Source organism: Marmota flaviventris, chromosome 2, assembly GCF_047511675.1.
Source record: "Marmota flaviventris isolate mMarFla1 chromosome 2, mMarFla1.hap1, whole genome shotgun sequence".
NCBI classification, from domain to species: domain Eukaryota; kingdom Metazoa; phylum Chordata; class Mammalia; order Rodentia; family Sciuridae; genus Marmota; species Marmota flaviventris.
Window position 1 is genome coordinate 74,982,724 of NC_092499.1, and position 23,420 is coordinate 75,006,143.

Consider the following 23,420-nt stretch of genomic DNA (forward strand, 5'->3'; position numbering starts at 1 on the left):
GCCCTGATCAGGGGCATGAGGAAGTGAGAAGTGGTTAAAAATGGAGCGAATCAGGGAATCAACTTGAAAAAGAGGGGAAATTTAAAGCTTTGAGTTGTGAAAATATGAGGATGGCTGTAGAAACCTGAGCATTTACAATGTGAATGAGCTTCTTTATCCCTTTGACACGAGAGAACAGGTAGTCCTCTTCCTTTCCCACTTCCTTTGCTCCCTTCTCCCCACCCCCACCCCGCCCCGCCCCCGCCTCCCTTGAAGAAAACTGGAGGTAAAGGGGACTAACTGGTATTGGGCTATTGCAAACACGCCTGGGGAAGGAGTGACAGATAGTGAGCGAAAGAGAGTGAAAACGGCCTAGAAGCACGTTCTTGGTTTTTGACAAGAACTCTGATAGGTTAAGAAGCACCGGTAGAGAGGTGTCTTGATCCTTCCAAGGGGTGCCTAAGGCATAGAACAGCAGCACACACTTGAGTGTGTGGATTGGCTCTTTCTGTTCTTGTCCACAATTGATGGTTTTCTGCAAGTCTGAGCTGAGAGGCTAGCACACTGTGTAACTCTCCTACACACTGTGCAGATACATTTTTTTAAAAAAACTGTTTTGTAGAACTGGTCAGGGGTGCTCAAGGTGGACGTTTCAGGCATATAATTCAATGACTGAACGTATTTTTTACTTTCTGCCATAATCTAAACTCTGTAAAAAGCAGGATACACTGTAGCATGTATGTTAGATACAAGTATTAGAGTTCTTGTCACGATGTTAAAGAAAAATATCACCTTTCACTGAGAGATTCAAGGTATAAGTACAATAATAATAGTAAAATTTGTTACCATGTGCCAGGCACTGTACTGTCTGGTATATATTTATTAACTCATTTAACAGATTTGTGTCCTGAGGAAATATTGACAATTGTGTACAAATAGTGTTATAGAAGTTTGTTGATTTCAACCTCATCTTTAAAGGAAAAAAATAATTCCAAACCAAGAAAGTGTCTGTATACACAAGAATGACTGAACTTACAATGCATAAATACTGTAGGATATTACTGTTAGTTATGCTCTTGTTTTAAAAGATTGAAATATGTGTAGGTACTCTTTCCATTACTATGACTGCTTTGTAAATTACTGCCATAATTTAGCAGTTTAAAATAACTACTTATTATGCTTACATATTCTATGACTCAGGAAATAGCTTTTCTCTGCTTCATTATGACATGACCTCAGTGGAAGAGTCAAAGGTCGAGAAACTAGAATCATCTGTGATTTTCACTCTAAAGCTGATGATGATTGAGGCTGAAGGTCTCAAGTTTTATCCTTGTAGTCCTCTCCATGTGGTCTTTTAGCATGAATTGGTTTGGGCTTCTTTAAAGCCTCTTGATTGTGTTCCTGGGACAAGTATCCCAAGAAAGAAAACCAGACAGAAGCATTTCGCCTTTTCTTGCCTACCCTTAGAAGTCATGGAATGTCAGTTCTGTTGCATTGTATTTATACAGGCAGTAACAAAGTTGCATCCAAGTTCAAGGGAAAGGGAAATAAACCCTATCTCTTGATGGGGAGAGACAAGTTTCCCAAAGGCAAGGTAGGAACAGAAACATTGCTGTGGTCATTTGTTTGTTTGGGTGGGTGGGTTTTGTTGTTGTTGTTTTGTTTTTGGAAAATACAACTTCCCACAAGCACTTACATTTCAAAGACCTCCTAAATACTTAAGGGGGGGGGGGGGGATATACAAGATGTATAATAAATATGTGTGATTCCATTTGTTTCTTGTTTTATAGAAAACTATATCCCCAAATCTGCATACATTGTTTAAAGATATATTTTTCAAAAATACATAGATTTTAAGTATTACCTGGGTGTTCAGCCAAACAATGATTTGTTCAAATCATGGCTGAAAAACTGGCCCCAATGGCCTGATTCTCAAGAAAAAATGTTTAAGGGTAATTTACTTAGAAAAATGTCTCTCAGTTATTCACTTTGGATTATAAACCCCTCCTAAAATACATGTGACTCCACTGGAATGAAAGAGTGGCAGCTAGTCTTCGTGTCCTTTCCATATTGGAACTTGGCCACTGAGCTTGCCCACTTGGCCACTGACTGGATATTGTCTCAGTTAATTTCAGAAGGCTGAGAATTGTAAATATTTCTTTTAGGTCAGTGACTTAAGTGTTACTCAGTTTGTGTTCCCATAACAAACACATAAAGGGGGACTTTTCTTAAGCCTTTTGGCACTCTTATTTAGTAATTCAGGATGCCTAGATTGATGAAATAAATTCTGGTCCCCTTGATAATCAATAAGCTAGTGAATTTTTTGGAATCTTAAGTTCTAGTCACTTTTTTTTATATCCTGGTATCAAAATCCTAATGATGGCCTTATTAATCAGATGACCTCTCTAAGAAATCTCTTTATATTATGAAATTCTTCCTACTCGTGTTTACTTGATATGATGATAAAATTAGTTTAGTCATAGAAACAGAATTAGTTCACTCTGATGCATGAAGTTTATTTGCCTAGTATAAGACTAAAAAGTTGGGGCTGGGGATGTGGCTCAAGTGGTAGCGCGCTTGCCTGGCATGCGTGCGGCCTGGGTTCGATCCTCAGCACCACATACAAACAAATATGTTATGTCCGCCGAAAACTAAAAAATAAATATTAAAAAAAATTCAAAAAAAAAAGACTAAAAAGTCAGCTACCTCTATGAACAGTGACATCATATGAAAAGAAATGTTCTCAGAACAGGGCAAGTATAACCAGTGATCCTCTTCTCTCTGGGTAATTGAAATTTTCATGCTTTATAATAATGCAAAGGTCACTTGTTTTTACTATTGTTTTAGTTCTCTTTTGAACAACAAAAGGATACATCTTTATTTTTTAAAGAAGAAATTCATGACTAAAGCCCCATAGCAGTTTCAAAACAAAGTCCTAAAGTAACTTCCTGAAATTAACTTGAAAATAGAAAAATTCCCAATTCTTTCTAACAAAAAGACATTTGTGCCAGATGTGGTGGCACATGCCTGTAATCCCAGCAGCTCAGGAGGCTGAGACAGGAGGATGCAGAGTTCAAAGCCAGCCTCACAATTTAACAAGGCCCTAAGTCTCTAAAAAAAAGGGGGGAGGGGGCGGTGCGCAATGGCTGGGGATGTGGCTCAGTGGTTAAGTGCCCCTGGGCTCAATGCTTGGTTAAAAAAAAAAAAAAAAAGACATTTTTCTTTTATTGGCTAGATTTAGAGAGGAAACCTAGCTACATATGTATCTATAAGGTAACTGGGAAAGAAGACATTAATAATGAAAAGATACTTTAATTCTCAGCAGGATGATATCAAATGACGTTCAAAAATGTCATATAATGGCATTTAAACTACATATAATTTATGAATAAATATTTCTGTCATTTTATTTTACATGTCATTTGGTTCTTAATCCTACTAATTCTATTATACATAAATCCCTGAATGTGTGTGTCCTTAACTTTGTTTCATTTTAGATAAAAGGCATACATCAAATTTGAGGGCTATAGAATTTAATCAAAGGAGGAGTATTAGTATATTGTTTTACTACCTGTAATCCTGAAACACTCTACAATTCCTAGGTATTTTAATTAACAATTTGGTTCTTCCTTAGGATTTGAAGGATGACAGTTTGTTATTAATCCTGTCTCCCTTCTAGAACGGTAGTTGGCAGTTCCAATTGTAGGCACAGATTTTGTTTGTAGAACTGAGGTCTTACCGGAGAATGAAGAACCAGAGAGGGTTATGGTTAAATGGTTCCCATTTCCATTATTTTCAACCAAGTACTAACTTTTCATACGAACTTTTCATACTAATTGCCTGAAGACATGGAAAGGTTGTTCTCATACACTTGGGGGCTGCTGAGAAGTGTTGTAGAGAATCATCTGATCCTTCAGTATTAAAGCTATTGAGAATTCTTGGTCTCCACTTTAGCTTTGCCCTCAGCTATCAGTACTCTAGAATTGCTTTACCTGTCTCTTAGGCCAGCTTCATCAAACAGCACCTATCCTCTACCACAACTTGCTTCTTACTTCCTTAGCATTAACTCTGCTGGCATTTCACTGAGAGAAGAGAACTGTTCCATCAGTGCACACCCCCACTTTCCTCTCCAGGCCTATAAATTAATTCATATCTGAATTTATCCTTGCCTCCTTCCCCCTAGTCTTAGAGGATGATAGATGGCCCACCCAGTTCATCCCAACTAATGCCTCTCTCTACCTGTGAGTTTGATGCCATCTCTTTCAGCATTTTGGATCATCTGTCTCATCATTTCTTTCTCCTGAATTTCCCGTGTTACTCTTGCTAGCTACTGCCTTGGAGTTTGAAAAATGTTCCCCATTGGAGACTTTTCCTACTACCATCCTGTCCCTACACCTTTCTATCATGAATTGCTGGTCTGTGATAACAAGCCACTGTCTCCACCATGTGCAGATTAATTCTTCATCCAGTGGATTAGCTTCTTGCTTAACCCTTCCTCTAATACCACTATGTCAAGAGTCACCTGTTAAGACCCAAAGGGTTGGGCTGGGGATGTGGCTCAAGCAGTAGTGCGCTCGCCTGGCATGCGTGCAGCCCTGGTTCGATCCTCAGCACCACATACAAACAAAGATGTTGTGTCCACCGAAAACTAAAAAATAAATATTAAACAATTCTCAAAAAAAAAAAAAAAAAAAAGACCCAAAGGGTAGACATTAGACTCTTCAGTTCTCTAGTTACTTTGTTACTCTGTGGCATTTATTCTTGCCTTTCTATCTATAAACTCTTCCCCTGGTGTGTTAGTCAGCTTTCTATATTTCCTGCTATTTACAACTTTCAGTTAATGATTATTGTATATATGAATGAACAAACTTGGAACTGAACTGCTTGCTGTTCCCAAAATATAGCCAAAATGATTTCTAGCCTCTGTGTCTATATTCAAAAAATTAATATCTCTCCACCCTGAGTGTTTTGGACTTCTGTGACTGAACTTATTCACAGCATTTCTTTGCTTGTCTGTGGCTTCTACAACAGAATTCTTAAGGATAGGAATTATGTAATATTCTTCTTTCTACTGCTATATGCATAATATAATGGCATGAATAAAGGATTGAGCTGGCTCTACACCCTTTCAGAATATAAATCTCTCTCTTAGTGTAAATACCTTTAACCAGGTTTAATCATATAGGACTCCTCTTATCACTTCTCTTATGGCATACTTGGGGCATAAGATAATGTTGCTTAACATAATCACTTATAGATGCATTTTTATTATTAAAATGAATGCTTGGGAGCAAAATGCTTAATGACAGCACAACAGTTTATGTTTATATGTTGACTGAATTATTTTGGCTTTAGGTTACCCTAACATGCATGAAATGTTTCAGTGAAGGTATTTTTTTTATCATAGTGGGGACTTGAGTCTGTGAAGTCAATCCAGAAAAGATAAGTGATTCTGTCAACTGTTCAAATGTTGTGTTAAAACAAAAAATTATTTGAAATAAAATACTTCGTTCATCACTTTTTTTTTTCTGCATGAGAAAATATAGAAACAAGACATTAAAGCTAGGTTTAGAAAGGACAAAAAGCCTAAGGCTAATAATAGTACAGTGTGCTCATTGGGGGTGGGGAGGACTGGATTCCTAAAATATTTTGATTTGTTACTCATTTTGATACATATAAGAAACTGTCAAATCTAAAATGCAACCATAGTGAGGAAACAGAGGGATATGATAACCAAGATATTTGTAAAGTTATATTTATACACAGTAATGGAGATCTCTAAGTAATGTATAAACATGCAGCTGCTTCTCAGAATTCCCATAGGAGCAACCTTTGAAGTTTAGGGAGTGGCTGAGGGCTCCTTTGATCTTCTCAGTCTTTTTTGCACTTCAGGGAGTTTTGAAGGAGGGTAATCTTGCTTATCAGTGAGACCTATTGTTAAGCAAAAGAAAAAGCAACTTCCTAGCTTTATTGAGATAGGTAGTGCAGGGGGCTTTTCTGGGACTGAACTGCCACTTTCCAGAAGTAATTAGATGGTGCAGCCCCTTTGCATCTTGCCTAATCCACTTCCAGTAGCTTTCCCATTGGCTAATTGCTGCTGGTCTGTCCTTCAGTTTTAAAACATTCTTTGAAACAATTGCTTACATATAAAGAAATTCATCTTATAAAGATCTTTAAAAATTTGGGGGGTATTTTAATGAAAATAATACGTGCTTATTCAGATAAATACTGAAAACTGTAAGGAAGAAAAGTTTTTTTTATATATGATGATGATCCTCAGAGATAATCACAGTATACAGTTGGATACATTTCCTTTCAATCTTTGTATTATGTAAGCATCTGAGAGAGACCAGCTTATTTTACATTTGCAATTTGTATACTTCAAGAACAATGTCATGTGAATATTTTTCTCATGTCTTTAAAGATTATTTATAAACATTTTATGAATCATTTATTTACTTCCCTATGGTTGGATAGAAATATTTTATTTTTTAGAAACAGCCAGGGTCTTAGAATGGGGTTTTTCCCCCACAGAGGGCTTGAAAAATTAATTTGAAAACCTCTTAAAATACACACACACACACACACACACACACACAAAGGAAAGGATTTAGTTTAGGACTTCATGCTAGGTTAATGCTCACAGTATCCCCAGGACCACCACCATAGCTACATGTTTATCATCTTTATTTTAGTATTCACTAACATCAATGGGGATACCTCTTTAGAGTTTTAGGGAGGTCAGACATTATCAAGTTATCTCAATTATTCATCCACTTATTTGTTCATTCCATGAGCATCTGTTACTCCCTGCTAGGCATTATAAGAACCAAGGCAAATAGGACCACTTCACCCTTGTTGTCATAGAGCCTACAATGTAGACAGGGAGAAGAGTAATTAAGCCAGCAATTTCTATAACATCCAGAAAAAGACTACAGTAGGGAAAGTGGTGACTAGTAGGAGTGCACACAGCAAGGGCACCTAAGGTTTGCCAACTTAGCAACATTTAGTCAGAGATTTGGAAGGTAATGCAGGAATTTGTTAGACAAAAGAGAATGGGTGGGTCTGTTTTAACAAGAGAACACCTGAGGTAAAGCCTGGTAAAAAGCAGAATGCCTAGTAGGCAAGTGAGGCAACCGTAGAGAAACCTAGAGAAGTAGAGAAGCGGAAACCAATCACCACTGGCCTTCTCAGCTACCAGAAGGTTTTAGGATTTAGTATGAGGTGCACTGGGAATCTGTTGAAGATTTCTCTTTGAAAAATCTCATTCATACTGCACTCTGGAAAACAGATTGGGATTGACAGTGTGTGTGTGGTGGGGGGAGATAAGAGAGACAGAGGTTATTGCAAAACTTTAAGCAGTAAAACCAGCTCTTCAGCTGCAGTCTTGCTGAGGAAATCCTACAGGAGATGCCGGAGGTGAATTCTGTAACCATTCTTCATTCCAGTCAGTCATTTATTACATTTAGCTTCTGGTCCTATTCAACCAACCTAGCATGTATTAAGAACATTAATAGGGGCTGGGGATGTGGCTCAAGTGGTAGCACGCTCGCATGGTATGCGTGCGGCCCGGGTTCGATCCTCAGCACCACATACAAACAAAGATGTTGTGTCCGCCGATAACTAAAAATAAAAAATATTTAAAAATTTTTAAATTTTAATTTTAAAAAAAAGAACATTAATAAATGGGTTTTGCTTTGTTTGCTCTTTTCTATGTCTGGAGAAGGAATCCATCATCTGACACTATTTTCCTGTTTCTCCAAAGAATAAAGTATGAGCAGGAAAAGTATCCATCCTAAGAATCTTCCTCACTCTTTTTTAATGGTACAGAGGTCCCCAGCTTTCCTAAATTCATTCAATGAGATGCTGAATACTGAGCTAGTTGCCAAAATCTTAGTTTTCTTTAGAAAAGCTTTCTAAGCTTGCACAGCCCACAAAATTCCTGATGTGTATAAAAAGGGGAAGTATCTCAATTCTAGCAATATAAGGAACATGGGGGTCTCCCCCATTAAAACACTAATACATCTTGGACCTAAAAACATGGAAATACAGACAAATGAAAAAAACTACTGTAGAGCCATCAATAAATAACTGTTAATATTTTGAAGCATTCCATTTTAACCTTTCTTTTTACATTGAAGTGTTGGGTATCAACCCAGGGCTTCACACATGCTAGGAAAGCACTCTATCACTGACCTGCAACCCCAGTCCTCTATTTTAGTCTGTGTATAGTTCCAGGAGGATTGCTCTCAGGTTCCTGTGATATACACCTTCCCACACACACAAATATAAATTTATATACTTGATTTTTCTAAACTCAACATCATAAATTCATCATAGAAAAAGTGCATGCTCTTTTAAATATTACAATAAAAATGTTAAGCAATGCAACAGATTTCAATCTAATGCAATACAGGACAATGCTTATGGTGGCACCAATGTTTGCACTATAAACAATGCTGTGATAAGCAGTTTGAGCATAAAATTTTGGGGGTGCTTAGGATTGTGCCCTTAGAGTAATTCTTAGAAGCAAACCTAATGATTCTTTTTTAAGGCTCTTAATACATATTGCTCGATTTGATTTACAAAAAGTGATGTGCCCAGTTTATGTTTTCACTAGCAATATAAGAGTACGTGTTTTAATTAGGCAACATTAAAAACTCAGTTAATTTGATACTCAAGGGAAAAAATTAAATATTAAAGAACGACAATGTTGTTTTTATATGCCCATAGTAACTAAGTAAGAAAAAAGGAGAAACTAACTATAGGGACATCAAGGCAGACCTACACTCATAGACTAATTGACTGCATCTTCTATAACTTGGTAATGTAGGAAGTTAGTATAAGGGTTTTACAATTCCTTTAAATTATTTGAAAATTGTCTTTGTGTATCTATTTCTGCTTGACTGCTTCTTCTTAACTTTAGGCCACAGTATTTCATAAATGAGGTTAGAAATTTGAAAGGATACAGTATATTACAAACCATAGCAGTATTAACATTAGTTTATGATCTGTGTAATTTGGGTATATGCCTTTGAAGTTCATTTTGTAGCAAATTAATTTTAGATGGGAAAAGTTAAAGGCTGAATATTAAATCAATAAAAATTATAATGACTTAACTAGAGAAAACACAAGAGGGCAATCTTGCACAGCAATAAAATATCTTTGCATAGGATAAGAAATAAGTCCACATTTTTAGTCAACTATGATTTTTTTTCTATAGAAGACCTTTAAGGTCTTGTTGGTATATATTGTCTTTTTATTAACTGTTTTATAAAAGTTAATTTTATAAAGTAATTTTTGCAAGGAAATTTAGAGTTGACATCCATACAACAAATTTTGCACACATTTGAGTTGTACTTTTTTTTTTTTAAAGAAGTAAATATTTTTCATTAGCTACTATATATACTTCCTGGTTTCAATTTGTAGAAAAGCAAGGAAATATAAGATCTGATATATGATACACCTAAAAATATTTTTTTCCTAGTAGATTTACTATATTATTCAAAATAAAAACAGCTTAATTCTTTTTCTAATTAAGAACATATGATCCCATAAACCTCAGTTAAAGAGACTATTTTTTTTTTAAAAATTAATGAATTGCTAAAGGAAGAGCACTGTCTACTGATTAGATCATGATAGACAAATGATATTTTATTTCCTTATACTTATATAGTGTAAGACTGGAAAACGCCGCACCACACGACACAGATTACCAAAGAGGTTTCCGCTTTATTACAAAAGGCTGTGTGTTTATATAGGTCTAAGAGAGGTAGCAGGGGCTGAGGTAGATAACAGCTCGCCCGTTTATTGGCAAGCTCTTCCATATGTCAGTTCCGGAGCCCAAGAAGTTAATTCTAATTGGGGCTAAGGCTTCCACCAGCAGGGTTTGAACATTGGCGCCGGCGGGAACATTTCGCGCCAGTGAAAGAAACAAAGAGGGGAAAGAGGGTTGTTAGACGCCATGTTGGGGTTTTTTTCTGGGGTGCTGTCACCGTTATGTTTTCCCAACATATAGAACTGTAATTGTAGTTAGTTCACTAGAAAATCAATGGTATAAAGAAAAAGGAGGTTTAAGACAATTGCACACACTTTGTATATACAAATTCTCCCAGACCTTGATTTCATCCATAAAACAAATGCAGAGCTAGTTTTCATACAATCACATCAACGCTGTCCTCCCCCCAACTCAAATTATTTCTGTGCCAAACTGCATAGAAGGGAAAAAAAAAATGAAGTAGAGTAGGTGTTTTTCTTAGCACACTAATGAATGGAAAGAAGCCCTAAGAGTTCTGTGATGAAGTACCTGATACTAAGAAAAAGCAATATAGCATAGTAGTTAGTTGTTTGGAATTTGAAAATTCTCAGTCTCTACCATATACTAACTAACTGTGGGACTTTTGGCAAGTTTCTCTGTGCCTTATTTTCCTGATGTGTGTAATGCAGTAATAATGGAATCCATCTCATAAAGATTGTCATGAGACTTCAATAAATATATAAGGGCTTAGGACAGTGTCTGGTACAAAATAAGCATTACAGGTATTTGCTCTTATGCAAGGGAACCTAAGAAAATCACTAAAGGAAATAGAATGCATATATTATAATACCAAATATAGACAAATATCCTTTTGGACATGCAGAAAAGGCTAAATAGAAGGTTCTAAAAGAATATAGATTCAGATTATAACTATTTTTCAAGCAATACACTCAACTAATGGTTTCCCCAAGTTCCTAGGGAGAAAAAATGGGAAATTAGCAACAGCAACTTAATAAATTTTAACAGAGTTTTGCTCATGTTCACTGTGTAGAAAATCATACCTGTTTCTCCTTTTATGAGGAATCTTCAGTTATTCTGTAAGGGTCCGGCGAACAACGGAGGAAGAGACCACCAAGAGACCGACTCTGGCAGTTCCTTTTGATAGTTATCAGGCATTCCTGTCTGAGAATCTCTTTTGTAGCCTCCAGTTTACTTACTTTTGGAAGTTACATTTAACTGTTATTATTATTTAAAATGCCCAGGAATAGCTGTGCTTTGGCTTTGACTGTCTTTGCTAAGTGTTTAAGATGAAGCAAGTCAGACTTTTGTTTCTATCTATTGTTAATAGTCAGCTGAGTTTCCCTGGGAGTCCTCGGGGAACTTACAGCAGCTTCTCAGTTCTGCTAGTGCCATTTGCGCTAGGATGGGTCCAGGCCTTGCTTGACCATGTGGCTTCCCTCGGAAGCTTCCTTCACAGCAAATGCACTGATTGGCTTTCTGTCCTCCACTGGTCTCAATAATCTCCCTGATCGGGAGGTTATATGGCCTAGAGTTGCAAAGCTCTTTGGAGAAGTCCCCTATTCCCTGATTCAGACTGACTCAGAGGGCAAGAGCCAAATATTGGTTTTCTTGGCCCTTTTAATTTAACTTTAATTTTAACACTTAATCTTAAACATCCAGCAAATAAGTTAACAGCCTTATATTAAGAGCACTGGGCTCTAATGTCTATCTCTCTATCCTGTAGGTGATAACTCATTATCTTAAATTAACCCAGGTTGTGAGTTCTTAAAGTAGTACCTCTGCAAAACATTAACTGGCAATCTTAAATCATTTATAAGAAAACTACAAAATAAAATTAACTAGGGTAAAAACATATTTGGTTTATGTAATAGCTACCTTGAATTTTGGCAGAGTATATCCCCTGTTTGAGATCCTGGCAATCGTGACAAAAACCAACTTTTGGACACAACTTTAAATGTACTGAAATCTGGCCTACTTCTTCCATAGTCATTCTCACATGTAGTGAGAATGACCTAGAGCCTTATCTCTAGTAAGGCGGGGCTCTTCATAAATCTTAAATACTATAGTTCTGAAGCTGATCTTTGCTTTTTAGACATCATTTTACAAAGCCTACATAAATTATTGTTCAAGTTCACATGAACATTAGCTAACACAACATAATATCACATCTAAAACATGAATTAAAGAAAGGCTGAAAGCTTTTAACCTTTTGTAGAAAAGTAGCAAAGTATTTTTGTGTTTTACAATAAAACCTTCACACAGGTTAGGCTCTCATTAACTTAAAAATACATTTAAATTGTATCTCAGTATAAAAAGTAACATGGAACTTTACATATCTTATTGATAACAAGTCCAGTTATAGAACACAAATGATAAATAAATCTCCAACATGTTTTTCTTTTAAGCCTAAAATTACCATACAACTTTAGAACACCAGCTTGATATAATGCTCTTTTGAAGCTTCTACCTTACAGACTTGTATACCTGGAAGATATGAACACATTAATAGCACCATAATTACATTGATGTTTTTATATTAACCAAGTTTAGCTTTTAAAGAAATAACATAGCACAATTCTCTAAAACAACAGCATTTGTTTAACCAGCTGTTTAATTTCTTTAAGATTACTTCCTCAAAAACTTACACTTATAACCAACTTACACAGACCTTCTTTATCACTTACTTAAACCCTCCTAATTACTTAATCACATAGACTCTCTTATCCAGAAACATATTTTCCCTCTATTAAATCCATACCTAGAACCTTCTAGTTTCTCTTTTCCATCTGTTAACCTCCTTCTGTTCACCTTTTGAAACAATACCTGTAAGGTTAATTTTAAAGTCATCTTTACTTTTGTCTATTTACCAAATTTAAATTGAGCCATTTGAATCACGTGAATCAAAGATATTTGGGTCCATTTTTTTAAATTTTTCATGAGCGCTCTTCATCTGTCAATTGTCATATCACTGCATGATATATGGACATACACATACAGACATACAGACACACAACACATAACACAAGTGTGCACACATACACAAGGCCTTGTAGCTGTTTTTTAGATGAAATCTCCATTGCAGTGTTTAAAAACTCCACAGTTGATCAAAAATAGAACTGATCAGAAAACACCAACCCGTCTGCAGGATCAAAATCATGAGCTCAAAAAAATACAGAATCTAAGAAAAAACAAGAGTCCTAAAAAAGATGACTGGCCAGTAATTAGTAAATACCATACAATTTATTTTTTGGTTTGGTCTAATTTGAGTTCAGGTAAAAAGACACTTTTATTTTTTTAAATCTTACACACTGAGAGGAACAGATACCAAATCATAATTTACTATCCTTGTCCAAATTAATGCACTGGTACACCTAGTGAAATCTTTTCAGGCTACCCAGTTCAAAATTGATGAAAAAATAAAACTAAATGATTGGGAGTTACTTGCCAACTTGGAAGTAGAGTTCTTTAATTTTCTATCCTAAGTATTTAAGTTTTCTAGCATGAACTATCTGAAATCTCAAACTAAACAATTACTTAAACCCAACTCTTAACTGCAAGATTGTGCAATGTTTTAGAAACCCATTTAGATACCAGATTGTTACAATAAAAAATCATCTTTTAGATACACATTTAACCAAGGTCATCCCCAAGAAACAATCCATAATATCAACACATTCCTACATTTATTGTCCCCTTTTTTTAAGTAGACAGAGGTGGACTAATCCTTAAAGTGCAGGTAAGGAAGAGGGAGTTCCCCAAAGCAAAATCGCTTTGGCAGCTGCTGGGAGTCCCTTAGCCCCACCTTTTACTTACAGGATTAGTTCCTCTGGTTTGGTTTGACCCCAGGCACCAGGCATTTTCCACATCTCCTAACTTTTCAGTAGTCAGCTCCCCAAAAGTTCATCCTCTGCTTGCAGTTGTTTTGAGTGCTAGGCTTCCCCAAGAAGGCAGAGTGGGGACTCCTCTAAAGTCCCCTCTGGGGTGCCAAAATTTATGACTGAAAGTTTGGTTCCCATCCCCAAAGCCAATTAATGCCAATTTAATAATGAGGACAGGGTTTTGAGAAAAGTTAAATCGAGATATCAAAGTTCTTAGATCCCCAGCACACATCTCCCTCTGCAGTGGGTGCACTCAAGCCAACTACGGGAAGAAAAGGAAACACTGCTTCCCTGATCTCGCTTAACAAGGGGCAGTAAAGTTTGTCAAAGTTCTTTTTAACTTCCCTTACGGTACTTGTTGACTATCTGTCTCGTGCCAGTATTTTGCCTTAGATGGAGTTTACCACCCGCTTTGGGCTGCATTCCCAAGCAATCCGGCTCCGGGAAGACCCGCTCGCTCCCTTGGCCCCAGGATTTGGCGATTGCTGCGGCTGGAGGGCTGTAACACTCGGGGGGGTTTGGGACCCGGTTTCCCTCCACCCCCCGGGAGGGAGGGAGAGGGCTGGGCGCCCCCAAGCCACCTTCCCCGCCAGGCCTTCCCAGCCTTCTTGGAGCCGTGGTGGAAATGCGCCCGGTGGCGGCCGGTTGCTGGCGGGAGGGGGGCAGTCCCCTGCCGACCCCACTTCCGACCCCGCCCGCCCACCCCCGTGCCCGCCGGAGTGCCCCCCCCTCCGGAGAGGGGAGAGGGCGACAGGGCGGAGAGGACGGACGGGTGGAGGGGGCGGGAAATATCCGCTGGACCGCTGGCTCGGCGGGACCACACCGCCGGGTTGAATCCTCCGGGCAGACTGCGCGGACCCCACCCATTTACCTCTTCATGGTTTCACGCCCTTTTTAACTCTTTCTTTAAAGTTCTTTAAAACACAGCTAAAAGGCGTGTAAAAGGTGAGAACAGAAAAGCTGGCGGTTTTATTAGCTAAAGTTGACTCAGGGAGAATGGAGGGAAGAGGGGGAGGAGCAGAAGGTTTGAGTGATAGGATCATGGGGGAAGGGGTCGGAGTGGGGGCAGGGACCAGGAAAGGCTTCAGGGACAGAGGCGTGGAATGGCTTTGTCCCATAATGGGAGTTACTCAGAGACAGGGACAATACAAACACAACACAGACAAGGACAAACAGTAAACGTTTAACCTGATGGGTTGGCAGCAGAGTCACTGAATCACACCTGAACACCTGATGAGGGCACCTCCGTCCCTCCGTTTCCTGAGTCCTCCAAGGCGTCCTTTGGGGACGTGGCCTGTGGCTTCAGGTCACGTCTGTCCACCACCGCCGGGGGGAGCTCACGCTCTCCGCCGGGAGCCACTCTGCCAACCCTTAAACCGAACCTGACCTGAGCGATCGCAAGAAAAAGGAAAAAGGCACCTTACTTACCCCTAGAGGAGTCCGTTGGGGTCTCCTTGTCCGGCGCTGCGCCATTCCCGGCCAATGCACCAAATGTAAGGGTCCGGCGAACGACGGAGGAAGAGACCACCAAGAGACTGACTCATGCAACCGCAAAAGGGGTTTATTGAAGAATCCAGCGCGCTGGGGCTCCGTGCTCACTCAACAAGGGAGAGTGGCCCAGAGCCCCAAGCAGGGGTTGAGCAGTGCTTAAGTACACTTTTTGGGGAGGGCGGGGGCTTTGCATACATCAGAGCAAATCATCATGAGGCACGGGAAAATCGAACAACAATTCTTTTTTTTTTTTTTTTAAATTTTATTTATTTATTTTTTGTATGTGGTGCCAAGGATCGAACCCAGTGCCTCACACATGCGAGGCAAGTGCTCTACCACTGAGCCACAGCCCTGGCCCCTGGAGTGCTGATTTTTTAAAATTTATTTTTAAATTTTAATTTGTTGTATATGACAGCAGAATGCATTACAATTCATACTACACATATAGAGCACAATGTTTCATATCTCTGGTTGTACATAAAGTACAGTCACATCATTTGTGTCTTCGTACATGTACTTAGGTAATGATGTCCATCTCATTCCACTGTCTTTCCTGCCCCCACTCCCCCTCCCTTCCCTTTTTTCCCTTCCCCTCCCTCCCCTTTGCTGAATCTAGAGTTCATCTAATCCTCCCATGCCCCCCTTAACCCCATTATGAATTAGCATCCTTAAATCAGAGAACACATTCGATATTTGACTTTTTGGGATTGGCTAACTTCACTTAACATTATATTCTCCAACTCCATCCATTTATCTGCAAATGCCATGATTTTATTATCTTTTAATGCTGAGTAATATTCCATTGTGTATATATACCACATTTTCTTTATCCATTTATCTAGGTTGGTTCCACAGTTTAGCTATTGTGAGTTGTGCTGCTATAAATGGAGCACTGATTTTTAAGTCACCATTGAAGTATCATGATGTTAAGGGAAAAAATAATAAACAGAATGTAAAAAATGTACCTTTGGTGCATTGTTCAAAGATCAGTCCTGATTCAAGATATTTTTATCAGGTAGATCCCCTTTTATTGGATAACTATCTTCAAATTGACTTTATTTTTTTTAATTTTTTATTGTTGGTTATTCAAAACATTACATAGTTCTTGATATATCATATTTCACCCTTTGATTCAAGTGGGTTATGAGGTCCCATTTTTACCCCATATACAGATTGCAGAATCACATCAGTTACACATCCATTGATTTACATATAGCCATACTAGTGTCTGCTGTGTTCTGCTGCCTTTCCTATCCTCTACTATCCCCCCTCCCCTCCCCTCCCCTCCCCTCTTCTCTCTCTGCCCCCTCTACTGTCATTCATTTCTCCTCCTTGTATTATTTTTCCCTTTCCCCTCACTTCCTCTTGTATGTACTTTTGTATAACCCTGAGGGTCTCCTTCCATTTCCATGCAATTTCCCTTCTCTCTCCCTTTCCCTCCCACCTCTCATCCCTGTTTAATGTTAATCTTCTTCTCATGCTCTTCGACCCTACTCTGTTCTTAGTTACTCTCCTTATATCAAAGAAGACATTTGGCATTTGTTTTTTAGGGATTGGCTAGCTTCACTTAGCATAATCTGCTCTAATGCCATCCATTTCCCTGCAAATTCTATGATTTTGTCATTTTTTAATGCAGAGTAATACTCCATTGTGTATAAATGCCACATTTTTTTTATCCATTCGTCTATTGAAGGGCATCTAGGTTGGTTCCACAGTCTTGCTATTGTGAATTGTGCTGCTATGAACATCGATGTAGCAGTGTCCCTGTAGCATGCTCTTTTTAGGTCTTTAGGGAATAGACCGAGAAGGGGAATAGCTGGGTCAAATGGTGGCTCCATTCCCAGCTTTCCAAGAAATCTCCATACTGCTTTCCAAATTGGCTGCACCAATTTGCAGTCCCACCAGCAATGTACAAGTGTACCCTTTTCCCCACATCCTCGCCAGCACTTGTTGTTGTTTGACTTCATAATGGCTGCCAATCTTACTGGAGTGAGATGGTATCTTAGGGTGGTTTTGATTTGCATTTCTCTGACTGCTAGAGATGGTGAGCATTTTTTCATGTACTTGTTGATTGATTGTATGTCCTCCTCTGAGAAGTGTCTGTTCAGGTCCTTGGCCCATTTGTTGATTGGGTTGTTTGTTATTTTATTGTCTAATTTTTTGAGTTCTTTGTATACTCTGGATATTAGGGCTCTATCTGAAGTGTGAGGAGTAAAGATTTGTTCCCAGGATGTAGGCTCCCTATTTACCTCTCTTATTGTTTCTTTTGCTGAGAAAAAACTTTTTAGTTTGAGTAAGTCCCATTTGTTGATTCTAGTTATTAACTTTTGTGCTATGGGCGTCCTATTGATGAATTTGGAGCCCGACCCCACAGTATGTAGATCGTAGCCAACTTTTTCTTCTATCAGACGGCGTGTCTCTGATTTGATATCAAGCTCCTTGATCCATTTTGAATTAACTTTTGTGCATGGTGAGAGAAAGGGATTCAGTTTCATTTTGTTGCATATGGATTTCCAGTTTTCCCAGCACCATTTGTTGAAGATGCTATCCTTCCTCCATTGCATGCTTTTAGCCCCTTTATCAAATATAAGATAGTTGTAGTTTTGTGGATTGGTTTCTGTGTCCTCTATTCTGTACCATTGGTCCACCCGCCTGTTTTGGTACCAGTACCATGCTGTTTTTGTTACTATTGCTCTGTAGTATAGTGTGAAGTCTGGTATCGCTATACCGCCTGATTCACACTTCCTGCTTAGCATTGTTTTTGCTATTCTGGGTCTTTTATTTTTCCATATGAATTTCATGATTGCTTTCTCTATTTCTACAAGAAATGCCGTTGGGATTTTAATTGGCATTGCATTAAACCTATAGAGAACTTTTGGTAATATCGCCATTTTGATGATGTTAGTTCTGCCTATCCATGAACAGGGTATATTTTTCCATCTTCTAAGATCTTCTTCTATTTCTCTCTTTAGGGTTCTGTAGTTTTCATTGTATAAGTCTTTCACCTCTTTTGTTAGGTTGATTCCCAAGTATTTTTTTTGAAGATATTGTGAATGGTGTGGTTGTCCTCATTTCCATTTCAGAGGATTTGTCGCTGATATACAGGAATGCCTTTGATTTATGCGTGTTGATTTTATATCCTGCCACTTTGCTGAATTCATTTATTAGCTCTAATAGTTTCTTTGTAGACCCTTTTGGGTCTGCTAGGTATAGAATCATGTCATCAGCAAATAGTGATAATTTAAGTTCTTCTTTTCCTATTTTTATGCCTTTAATTTCTTTTGTCTGTCTAATTGCTCTGGCCAGTGTTTCGAGAACTATGTTGAACAGAAGTGGTGAGAGAGGGCATCCCTGTCTTGTTCCAGATTTTAGAGGGAATGCCTTCAATTTTTCTCCATTCAGAATGATGCTAGCCTGAGGCTTAGCATAGATTGCTTTTACAATATTGAGGTATGTTCCTGTTATCCCTAGTTTTTCTAGAGTTTTGAACATAAAGGGATGCTGTACTTTGTCGAATGCTTTTTCCGCATCTATTGAGATGATCATATGGTTCTTATTTTTAAGTCTATTGATGTGGTGAATAACATTTATTGATTTCCGTATATTGAACCAGCCTTGCATCCCAGGGATGAATCCTACTTGATCATGGTGCACAATTTTTTTGATATGTTTTTGTATCCGATTTGCCAGAATTTTATTGAGGATTTTTGCATCTAGGTACATTAGAGATATTGGTCTGTAGTTTTCTTTCTTTGAAGTGTCGTTGTCTGGTTTAGGTATCAGGGTGATGTTGGCCTCGTAGAATGAATTTGGGAGTTCTCCCTCTTTTTCTATTTCCTGAAGTAGCTTGAAAAGTATTGGTATTAGTTCCTCTTTAAAGGTTTTGTAAAACTCTGCTGTATACCCATCTGGTCCTGGGCTTTTCTTAGTTGGTAGTCTTTTGATGGTTTCTTCTATTTCCTTAATTGATATTGGTCTGTTTAGGTTGTCTATATCTTCCTGACTCAATCTGGGCAGATCATATGACTTAAGAAATTTATCTATGCCTTCACTATCTTCTAATTTATTGGAGTATAAGGATTCAAAATAATTTTTGATTATCTTCTGTATTTCTGAAGTGTCTGTTGTGATATTGCCTTTTTCATCCTGTATGCTAGTAATTTGAGTTCTCTCTCTTCTTCTCTTTGCTAGCATGGCTAAAGGTCTGTCGATTTTGTTTATTTTTTCAAAGAACCAACTTTTAGTTTTGTCAATTTTTTCAATTGTTTCTTTTGTTTCGATTTCATTAATTTCAGCTCTGATTTTCATTATTTCTTGCCTTCTACTTCTTTTGCTGTTGTTTTGCTCTTCTTTTTCAAGGATTTTGAGATGAAGTATGAGATCATTTATTTGTTGGTTTTTTCTTTTTTTAAGGAATGAACTCCAAGCAATGAATTTTCCTCTTAGAACTGCTTTCAATGTGTCCCATAGATTCCAATATGTTGTGTCTGTGTTTTCATTTATCTCTAAGAATTTTTTAATTTCCTCCTTGATGTCTTCTATAACCCATTGATCATTCAGTAACCTATTGTTCATTCTCCAAGTGATGTATGCTTTTTCCTTCCTTCTTTTATCATTGATTTTCAGTTTCATTCCATTATGATCAGATAAGATGCATGGTATTATCTCTACTCCTTTATATTGTCTAAGAGTTGCCCTGTGACATAATATGTGATCTATTTTTGAGAAGGATCCATGTGCTGCTGAGAAAAAAAGTGTAACTGCTTGATGTTGGGTAGTATATTCTATATATGTCAATTAAGTCTAGGTTATTAATTGTGTTATTGAGTTCTATAGTTTCCTTATTCAACTTTTGTTTGGAAGATCTGTCCTTTGGTGAGAGAGGTGTGTTGAAGTCTCCCATGATTATTGTATGGTGGTCTATTAGACTCTTGAACTTGAGAAGAGTTTGTTTGATGAACATAGCTGCACCATTGTTAGGGGCATATATATTTATGATTGTTATGTCTTGTTGGTGTATGGTTCCCTTGAGCAGTATGTAGTGTCCCTCTTTATCCCTTTTGATTAACTTTGGCTTGAAATCTATTTTATTTGATATGAGTATGGACACACCTGCTTGTTTCCGAAGTCCATATGAGTGATATGATTTTTCCCAACCTTTCACCTTCAGCCTATGTATGTCTTTTCCTATCAAATGCGTCTCCTGTAGGCAGCATATTGTTGGGTCTTGTTTTGTGATCCATTCTACTAGCCTGTGTCTCTTAATTGGTGAGTTTAAGCCATTAACATTTAGGGTTATTATTGAGATATGGGTTGTTCTTCCAGCCATATTTGTTTATTTCTGTTACTAAACATGGTTTGTTTTCCTCTTTGATTATTTTCCCCCCTTTACTGTCCTACCTCCCACTGTTGGTTTTCATTGTTATTTTCCATTTCCTCCTCCTGTAATGTTTTGCCGAAGATGTTTTGAAGAGATCGTTTTCTAGCTGCAAATTCTTTTAACTTTTGTTTATCGTGGAAGGTTTTAATTTCATCTTCCATCCTGAACCTTAATTTCGCTGGATACACAATTCTTGGTTGGAACCCATTTTCTTTCAGTGTTTGAAATATGTTATTCCAGGATCTTCTAGCTTTCAGAGTCTGTGTTGAAAGATCAGCTGTTATCCTGATTGGCTTACCCCTAAATGTAATCTGCTTCCTTTCTCTTGTAGCTTTTAAAATTCTCTCCTTATTCTGTATGTTGGGCATCTTCATTATAATGTGTCTAGGTGTGGATCTCTTATTATTTTGCACATTCGGCATCCTGTAGGCTTCTAGGATTTGGGATTCTGTCTCATTCTTCAAGTCTGGGAAGTTTTCTCGTATTATTTCATTGAATAGACTGCTCATTCCTTTGGTTGGGAGCTCTGTACCTTCCTGTATCCCAATGACTCTTAAGTTTGGTCTCTTAATGTTATCCCATATTTCTTGGATGTTCTGCTCATGGTTTCTTAACAGTCTTGCTGAGCTGTCTATGTTCTTTTCCAGTTGAAATACTTTGTCTTCATTGTCTGATGTTCTATCTTCTAAGTGTTCTACTCTGCTGGTAGTATTCTCCATTGAGTTTTTAAGTTGGTTTATTGCTTCCTGCATTTCTAGGATTTCTGTTTGTTTGCTTTTTATAACCTCTATCTCCCTGTATAGTTGATCTTTTGCTTCTTGAATTTGTTTATTTAATTCATTGTTGAAGTGATCTTTCATTGTCTGATTTTCCTGTCTGATGTCTTCCTTGAGACTCCAGATCATCTGAAGCATGTATATCCTGAATTCTTTATCTGACATTCCATCTGCTGTAGCTATTACCTCTTCTAACGTTGAGTTGACCTGCATTGCTTGTGGTCCTTTCTTTCCTTGTCTCTTCATACTGTTCGCGTTTCTTTCTGCTTGGTGAAACTTTGTGCTATTGAATTTTCCCCCTATATATTTATATTGGTCTTGTATAATTGCAAAGTCTCCCTCGCAGGCGCGGGCGGCGGCTCTGCCCCTCCTCCAATTGGGGCAATGTGCCTACCATGCCGGCAGGCCGCTGGGCCTGTTTTGCCGGTCGGTAGCAGGTCCGCCTACCTTGCAGGCGCGGGCGGCGGCTCTGTCCCTCTGCGGGCCGCTAGGCTTGTTTTGTTGGTGGTCGCAGTTCTGCCTACTTTGCAGGCGCAGGCAGCGGCACTGCCCCTCTGCAGGCCTCTGTGGCTCTTCTGCCAGTGGGTCGCAGGTCCGCCTACCTTGCAGGCGCGGGGGGGGGGCGGCTCTACCCTTCCGCAGGCCACTGGGCCTGTTCTGTTTGTCGGTTGCAGGTCTGGCCTGTTCTGTTGGTGGTCACAGTTCCGCCTACCTTGCAGGCGCGGGGGGGGGGGGCTCTGCCTCTCAGCAGGCCGCTGCTCCTGTTCTGCTGGTGGGTCGCAGGCCCGCCTACCTTGCAGGAGTGGTTGGCAGCTCTGCCCCTCCGCGGGCCACTGGGCCTTTTCTGTCAGTGGTCACAGTTCTGCCTACCTGGCAGGCGCGGGGGTGGGGTGGGGTAGGGGGTGGCTCTGCTCCTCAACAGGCCGCTGGGCCTGTTCTGTGGGTGGTCACAGTTCCATCTACCTTGCCGGCGCGGGGGGAGGGGGCGGCTCTGCCTCTCAGCAGGCCGCTGCTCCTGTTCTGCTGGTGGGTCGCAGGCCCACCTACCTTGCAGGAGTGGTTGGCAGCTCTGCCCCTCCGCGGGCCACTGGGCCTTTTCTGTCGGTGGTCACAGTTCTGCCTACCTGGCAGGCACGGGGGGTGGGGGGCGGCTCTGCTCCTCAGTAGGCTGCTGGGCCTGTTCTGTGGGTGGTCACAGTTCCATCTACCTTGCCAGCGCGGGGGGAGGGGGCGGCTCTGCCTCTCAGCAGGCCACTGCACCTGTTCTGCTGGTGGGTCGCAGGCCCGCCTACCTTGCCGGTGTGGTTGGCAGCTCTCAAACAACAATTCTTAAACATGATTAGTACATTCATTGGCGGGAACAGGTTGGGCGGGGGTGATAGGTTAGTCCTAGAAGGGGGGGTACATTCAAACTGATTGGCTTGGGCCCTGAGATGCCTACGTGCCAAGCTGCACAGGGTCCTAGGTTATTTAACAACTAAATGTCGGGGGGAATATCTACTGGGCAGTCCCGTGAATTGTCCTAACAGCTACAGGAATTTCAGGTTTTGAGTGTAGCATAGGAACTTAACAATACCTGGTCTTTTACATTTTAACTCAGGCTTTGCAGCTTAGAAGCTTTACAATGCCTGGTCTTTAACTTCAGTTTCTTTTATCCTTTCAATTCCAAAGAACTTTTGTTTAATCCTCTAAAAACTCTTTATTAAAGAGTCCTCAACAAATGTCCTTAAAGATTTACATGCTCAGATAGAAGCCATGTCCTCAGCAACTTTGTCATGGAAACAATATCTTAGGTCCTGGTTTTTGGTACTTCCTGGTGGAAAACATTGTTAGTCTTTGTCTTTGCCATCATACTCATTGGCATATTCCTGTGCTATGGCATTTATTGCTGCATCAATATGGTTCCAGTACTAATGAATTCTTGTTTCTCTTATAGACCATCCATCACTCAAATGGCCCTCCAGCCTATTACTTCTCAATCAGACTTCTATCATGGACCACTCGATAGACCCTATTTTTAAAGGGGGACTCCAAACTGCTTGCCCCACATCGTCCCTTTTCAGCCTGAAGAAGCCAGAAAGATCTTCTTCGCCCCCCTTCCTTACAGCAGTAAGGAGTTCCCAACTTAGAGGGGGGAA